This window comes from Gorilla gorilla, chromosome X, assembly GCF_029281585.2.
Source record: "Gorilla gorilla gorilla isolate KB3781 chromosome X, NHGRI_mGorGor1-v2.1_pri, whole genome shotgun sequence".
NCBI classification, from domain to species: Eukaryota; Metazoa; Chordata; class Mammalia; order Primates; family Hominidae; genus Gorilla; species Gorilla gorilla.
Genome location: NC_073247.2, coordinates 74,465,800 through 74,473,535, shown reverse-complemented (window position 1 = coordinate 74,473,535; position 7,736 = coordinate 74,465,800).

Here is a 7,736-nt window from a genome sequence, read left to right as displayed (position 1 = left end):
AAACTGCTTTCTGATGGGTGGATTCACCTCACAGAGTTAAGAGTTCTTTTGATTCAGCATGTTGGAAACACCCTTCCTGTAAAATCTGTGAAGATTCCCAAATATTCCCAGACAAAAGCTAGAAAGAAGCTATTTCTGAAATTGCTTTGTGACTTGTGGATTCATCTCAATATGTTAAACATTTCTTTCAGCAGGTTGGAAACACTCTTCTTGTGGAATCTGCGAAGGGACATTTGGGACACCATTGAGGCCTGTAATGAAAAATAAAATATCTATAGATAAAAACTAAATAGAAGCTATCTGTGAAACTGCTTTCTCATGTTTGGATTGATCTCACAGATTTAAGCCATTCTTTTGATCCAGCATGATGGAAACACTTTTTGTGTAGTATATATGAATGTACATTTCAGAGCCTATTGTGGCCTATGGTGATAAACCAAATAACCTCAGATAAAAATGAGTAAGAAGCTATCTGTGAAACTGCTTTGTGATGTGTGCATTCATCTCACAGTGTTAAACCTTTCTTTTCTTTCATCAGGTTAGAAACACTATTCTTGTAGAAACTTTGAAGGGAAATTTTGTTGAGCATTGAGGCCTATGGTGAAAAACCAAATGTCCCCAGATAAAAAGTAGAAAGAATCTATGGTGAAACTAACTGTGATGTGTGAATTCATATCACAATTTAAACCTTTCTTTTGATTCAGCAGGTTGGAAACACTTTTCTTGCAGAATCTGCAAAGGGACATTTGGAAGCCCACTGAGGCCTCTGGTGAAAAACTGAATATCCCCAGATAAAAACTTGAAAGAAGCAATCTCTGAAACTGCTTTCTGATGTGTAGATTCATCACACAGAGTGAAACCTTTCTTTTGAATCAGCAGATTGGAAACACTCATTTTTTGGAATGTGCAAAGGGACAGTTGGGAGCCCATTGAGGCCTATGGTGAAAAACAGAGTATGCTAAGATGAAAACTAGGAAGAAGCTATCTGTGAAACTGTTCTGAAATGTGTGGATTCATCTCAATATGTTAAACCTTTCTTTTCTTTCAGCAGGTTGGAAAAACTCTTCTTGTTGCATCTGCAAATAAACATTTGGGAGCCCATGGAGGCCTATAATGTAAAATAGCATATCCCCAGTTAAAAACTAGAAAGAAGCTGTCTGTGAAACTGCTTTCTGATGTTTGGATTCACCTCACAGAGTTAAGCTATTCTTTTCATCCAGCAGGTTGGAAACACTTTTTGTGTAATATATGTGAATGTACATTTAGTAGCCTATTGAGGCTTATGGTGAAAAACTGAATATCCTCAGATAAAAAGTACAAGTAATCTACCTGTGAAACTGCTTTTTGATGTGTGGATTCATCTCAATGTGTTAAACCTTTATTTTGTTTCAGCGGGTTGGAAACACACTTCTCGTAGAATCTGTGAAGGGACATTTGGGAGCCCATTGAGGCCTACTGTGCAAAACTAAGAATCCCCAGATAAAAACTGAAAAGAAGTTATCTGTGATACTGCTTCTGAAGTGTAGATTCACCTCACAGAGTTAAATATTTCTTTTGATTCAGGAGGTTGAAAACAGCCTTCTTGTAGAATCTGCAATGGCAGATATGGGAGCCCATTGAGACCTATGGTGAAAAAACAGACATCCCCAAATAAAAACTAGAAAGAAACTCTCTGTGAAACTGCTTTGTTATAGGTGGATTCATCTCACATGATAAACGTTTCTTTTGTTTCAGCAGGTTGGAAACACTCTTGTTGTAGGATCTGCAAAGGGACATTTGGGAACCCATTAAGGCCTATGGTGAAAAACTAAATATCCCCAGATAAAAACTAGAAAGAAGCTATCTATGAAACTGCTTTGTGTTGTGTAGATTCATCTCACAGAGTTAAACATTTCTTTTGATTCAGCAGGTAGGAAACATTCTTTTTGTAGAATGTGCAAAGGGACATTTGGGAGCTCTTTGAGGCCTGCTATGAAAATATTGAATATCCCCAGATAAAAACTAGAAAGAAACTATCTGAAACTGCTTTGTGATTCGTGGATTCAACTCAAAGAGATAAGCCATTCTTTTGATTCAGCAGGTTGGAAACACTGTTTTTGTAGAAACTGCAAAGGGAAATTTGGGAGCCCATTGAAGTCTACTGTGAAAAACCGAATATCTCCAGATAAAAAATGAGAAGAAGCTATCCGTGAAAGTGCTTTTTGATGTCTGGATTCATCTCACAGAGGTAAACCTTTCTTTTGGTTCACCAGATTGGAAATACTCTTCTTGTAGAATCTACAAAGGGGCATTTCGGAGCCTACTAGGGCCTATGGTGAAAAATCAAATATCCTTAGATAAAAACCAGAAAGAAATATCTATGAAATTTCTTTGTGATATGTGGATTCATCTTAATGTGTTAAACCTTTCTTTTGTTTCAGTAGGTTGTAAACACGCTTCTTGTAGTATCCGCAAACGACATTTGGGAGCCCATTGAAGCCTATGGTGAAAAACCGTATATCCCCATTTAAAAAATAGGAAGATGCTGTCTGTGAAACTGCTTTTAAATTGTGGATTCATCTCACAGAGTTAAAACTTTTTTATGTTTCACCAGAATGGAAACACTCTTTTTGTAGAATCTGTGAAAGGACATTTGGAAGCCCATGAGGCCTATGGTGAAAATCCGAATATCTTCAGATAAAGACAAGAAAGAAGCTATTTGTGAAACTACTTTCTGTTGTGCGGATTCATGGTACAGAGCTAAACATTTCTTTTCATTCAGCAGGTTGGAAAGACTTCTTTTAGTACTGTGAATGGACATTTGGGAGCCTATTCAGGCCTATGGTGAAAAACCAAATATCTTCAGATAAAAACTAGAAATAAGCTATCAGTGAAACTGCTTTGTGATGTGTGAATTCATCTCAATGTGTTAAAACTTTCTGTGGTTTTAGCAAATTGGAAAAACTTTTCTTATAGAATCTGCAAAGGGATATTTGGGATCTCTTTGAGGCCTAGGTTGAAAAACCTAATATCCCCAGATAGAAACTAGAAAGAAGCTATCTGTGAGATTGCTGTGTTATGTATGGATTCAACTCACAGAGTTAAACCATTCTTTTGATGTGGCAAGTTGGAAACACTCTTTTTGTGCTATCTGCAAAGGGACATTTGGCAGCCCATTGATGCCTATTGTGAAAAACCGAATATCCCCAGATAAAAACTAAGAAGATGCTGTCTGTGAAACTGCTTTTGAAGAGTGGATTCATCAAACAGAGTTAAATCTTTTTTTATGATTCAGCAGGTTGGAAACACTCTTTTTGTAGAAACTGTGAAAGGACATTTGGGATCCCATTGAAGCCTACTATGAAAAACAGATTATCCCCAGGTAAATACCAGAAAGAAGCTATCTGTGAAACTGCTTAGTGATACGTGGATTCATCTCACACAGTTGAAACTTAATTTTGCTTCAGCAGGTTGGAAACACTCTTACAGTAACTGTGATTGGACATTTGGGAGCCTATGGTGGCCTATGGTGAAAAACAGAATATCCTCAGATAAAAACTACAAAGAAGCTATCTGTGAAATGGCTTTGTGATGTGTGGATTCATATCACAGTGTCAAACCTTTGATTTTTTTTCAGCTGGTTGGAAACACACTTCTTATGGAATCTGTGAAGGGATATTTGGGAGCCCATTGGGGCCTATGGTGAAAAACAGATTATCCTCAGATAAAAAATACAAACAAGCTATCTGTAAATCTGTTTTCTGACGTGTGGATTCATCTCAAAGAGTTAAACCTTTCTTTTGATTTATCAGGTTGGAAACATTCTTCTTATAGCATCTGCAAATAGATGTTTGGAAGCCTATTGAGGTCTATGGTGAAATATCGAATATCCTCAGATAAAAACTAGAAAGAAGCTATCCAGGAAACTTCTGTGCGATGTGTGGATTTATCTCAATGTGTTAAACCTTTATTTTGTTTCAGTAGGTTGGAAACACATTTCTTGTAGTATCTGCAAAAGGACATTTGGGAGCCCATTGAGGCCTATGGTGAAAAACTGTATATCCCCAGATAAAAACTAAGAAGATGATGTCTGTGAAACTGCTTTAGAATTGTGGATTCATTTCACAGAGTTAAACCTTTTTTATGATTCGGCAGGATGGAAACACTCTTTTTGTAGAATCTGTGAATGAATATTTGGGAGCCCTTTGAGGTCAATGGTGAAAATCTGAATATCCCCAGATAAAGAAAAGAAAGAAGCTATCTGTGAAACTGCTTTCTGATGTGTGGATTCATGGTACAGGGCTAAACCTTTCTTTCCATTCAGCAGGTTAGAAACACTCTTCTTGTGGTGTCTGCAAAAGGACATTTGGGAGCCTATTCAGGCCTATGGTGAAAAACCAAGTATCTTCAGATAAAAACTAGAAAGAAGCTATTTGTGAAACTGCTTTGTGATTTGTGGATTCATCTCAATGTGCTAAACTTTTCTTTTGTTTCAGCAGGTTGGACACACTCTTCTTGTAGAATAAGCGAAGGGATATTTGGAAGCCCATAATGTCCTATGGTGAATAACCAAATATTCCCAAATAAAAACCAGAAAGAAGCTATCAGAGAGACTGCTTTGTGACGTTTGGGTTCATCTCAATATGTTAAACCTTTCTTTGGATTCAGCAAATTGGAAAAACTTTTCTTATAGAATCTGTGAAGGGATATTTGGGATCCCATTGAGGCCTAGGTTGAAAAACATAATATCCCCAGATAAAGACTGGAAAGAAGCTATCTGTGAGATTGCTGTGTTATGTGTGGATTCACCTCACAGTGTTAAACCATTCTTTTTATTCAGCAGGTTGGAAACACTCTTTTTGTAGAATCTGCAAAGGGGCATTTGGGAGCCCATTGAGGCCTAATGTGAAAAAAAGAATATCCTCAGATTAAAACTAAAAACATGCTATATGTGAAACTGCTTTTGAAAAGTGGATTCATCACACAGAGTTAAACCTTTTTTATTATTCAGCAGGTTGGAAACACTCTTTTTATAGAAACTGCAAAAGGACATTTGGGATCCCATTGAAACCTACTATGAAAAACAGAATATCCCCAGATAAATACTAGAAGGAAGCTATCTGTAAAACTGATTTGTGATATGTGAATTGAACTCACATAGTTGAAACTTTCTTTTTATTAAACAGGTTGGAAACACTCTTCTTGTGGTAACTGTGATTGGACATTTGGGAGCCTATTGTGGCATATGGTGAAAAACTGAATATCCTCAGATAAAAACTAGAAACAAGTTATCTGTGAAACTGCTTGTTATGTGCGAAATCACCTCACAGGGTTAAATCTTTGATTTTTTTCAGCTGGTTGGAAACACACTTCTTGTAGAATCTGTGAAGGGATATTTGGGAGCCCATTGAGGCCTACTGTGAAAAACAGATTATCTCCAGATAAAAAATACAAACAAGCTATCTGTGAATCTGCTTTCTGATGTGTGGATTTATCTCACACAGTTAAACCTTTCTTTTGATTCAGCAGTTTGGAAACATTCTTCTTATAATATCTGCAAATAGACATTTTAGAGCCTATTGAGGCCTATGGGGAAAACCTGAATATCCTCAGACAAAAACTAGAAAGAAGCTATCCATGAAACTGCTTTGTGATGTGTGGATTCATCTCACAGAGTTAAATCTTTCTTTTGATTCAGCAGGTTGGAAACATTCTTCTTGAAGTATCTCCAAATGGACATTAGGGAGCCAGTTGAGCCTTATGGTGCAAATGTGAATATCCTCAGATAAAGGCTAGACAGAAGCTATCTATGAAACTGCTTTGTGATGTGTGGATTCTTCTCAATGTATTAAACCTATCTTTTGTCTCAGTAGGTTGGAAACACTCTTCTTGTAGGATCTGTGAGGGGACTTTTTGGAGCCCATTGAGGTCTAAGGTGAAAAACGGAATGTCCCCAGACAAAACCTAGAAAGAATCTATATGTGAGATGTTTTGTGATGTGTGGATTCACCTAACCCAGTTAAATATTTCTTTTGATTCAGCAAATTGGAAACACTCTTCCTGTAGAATCTGCGAAGGGATATTTGAAAACCCATTAAGGCCTATGGTGAAAAACCAAAGATTCCCAGATAAAACCTAGAAAGAAACTATCTGTGAAAAGGATTTTTGATGTGTGGATTCATCTCACAGAGTTAAATATCTGGTTTTATTCAGCAGGTTGGGAACACTCTTCTTGTAGAATCTGCAATGGGACATTTGGGAGCCCACTGAGGCCTATGGTGAAAAACAGATTATCCCATGATAAAAACTAGAAAGAAGCTATCTGTGAAAAGGCTTTCTGATGTGTGGATTCGTCTCACAGAGTTGAACCTTTCTTTTGATTCAGCAGGTTAAAAAGCCTCTTCTTGTAGAATCTGTGACAGGACGTTTGAGAGCCCATTGAAGCCTATGGTGAAAAACCAAATATTCCCAAATAAAAACTAAAAATAAGCTATCTGCGAAACTGCTTTGTAATGCGAGGATTCATCTAACTCAGTTAAATCTTTCTTTTGATTCAGTGTATTGGAAACACTCTTCTTGTAGAATCTGCGAAAGGGCATTTGAAAGGTCATTGAGGCCTATGGTGAAAAACCGAATATCCCAAGCAAAAAAACTGGAAAGAAGCTATCTGTGAATCTGCTTTCTGATGTGTGGATTCTTCTCAGAGTTAAAGTTTTCTTTTGATTCAGCAGGTTGGAAACTCTCTTCTTGCAGAGTCTGCGCGAGGACATTTGGGAGCCCATTGAGGCCTGTGGTGAAAACCCAAATATCCCCAGAAAAAAACTGGAAAGAAGCTATCTTTGAAACTCGTTTCTAATGTGTGGATTCATCTAACCCATTTAAACCTTTCTTTTGATTCAGCAGATTGGAAACACTCTTCTCGCACAGCCTGCGCGAGGACATTTGGGAGCCCATTGAGGCCTATGGGTGAAAAACCAAATATCCTTCCATAAAAAATACAAAAAAGCTATCTGTGAATATGTTTTCTGATGTGTGGATTCATCTCAAAGTTTAAATCTTTCCTTTGATTCGCCAGCTTGAAAACACTTGTTCTATCTGCGAATGGGCATTTGGGAGCCTACTGAGGCCAATGGTGAAAAACAGAATATCTTCAGGTAAAAAATAGAAACTATCTGTGAAACTGCTTTGTGATATGTGGATTCATCTCACAGTGTTAAACTTTTTTTTCTTTCAGCAGGTTGGAACAACTCTTCTTGTAGTATCTGCAAAGGGACATTTGGGAGGCTATTGAGGCCTAAGGTGACAAACCAAATATTCCCAGATAAAAACTAGAAAAAAGCTATGTATGAAAATTATTTTCTGATGTGTCTGTTCATCTCAAAGAGTTAAACCTTTCTTTTGATTCAGGAGGATGTAAACACTCTTCTTGTAGAATCTGTGAAGAAATATTTGGGAGCCCACTGAAGCCTATGATGAAAAACCTAATATCCTTAGGTGAAACCTAGAAAGAAGCTATCTACGAAGCTGCATTCTGATGTGTGGATTCATCTCACAGAGACAAACCTTCCTGTGGTTCAGCAAGTTGGAAACACTCTCCTCATAGAATCTGCAAAGGCACATTGGGGAGCATATTGTGGCCTAAGGTTAAAAACTGAATTTTCCAGATAAATATTAGAAAGAAGCTATCTGTGTAACTGCTTTCTCATGTGTGGAATCATCTCACAGAGTAAAACCTTTCTTTTGATTTAGCAGGTTGG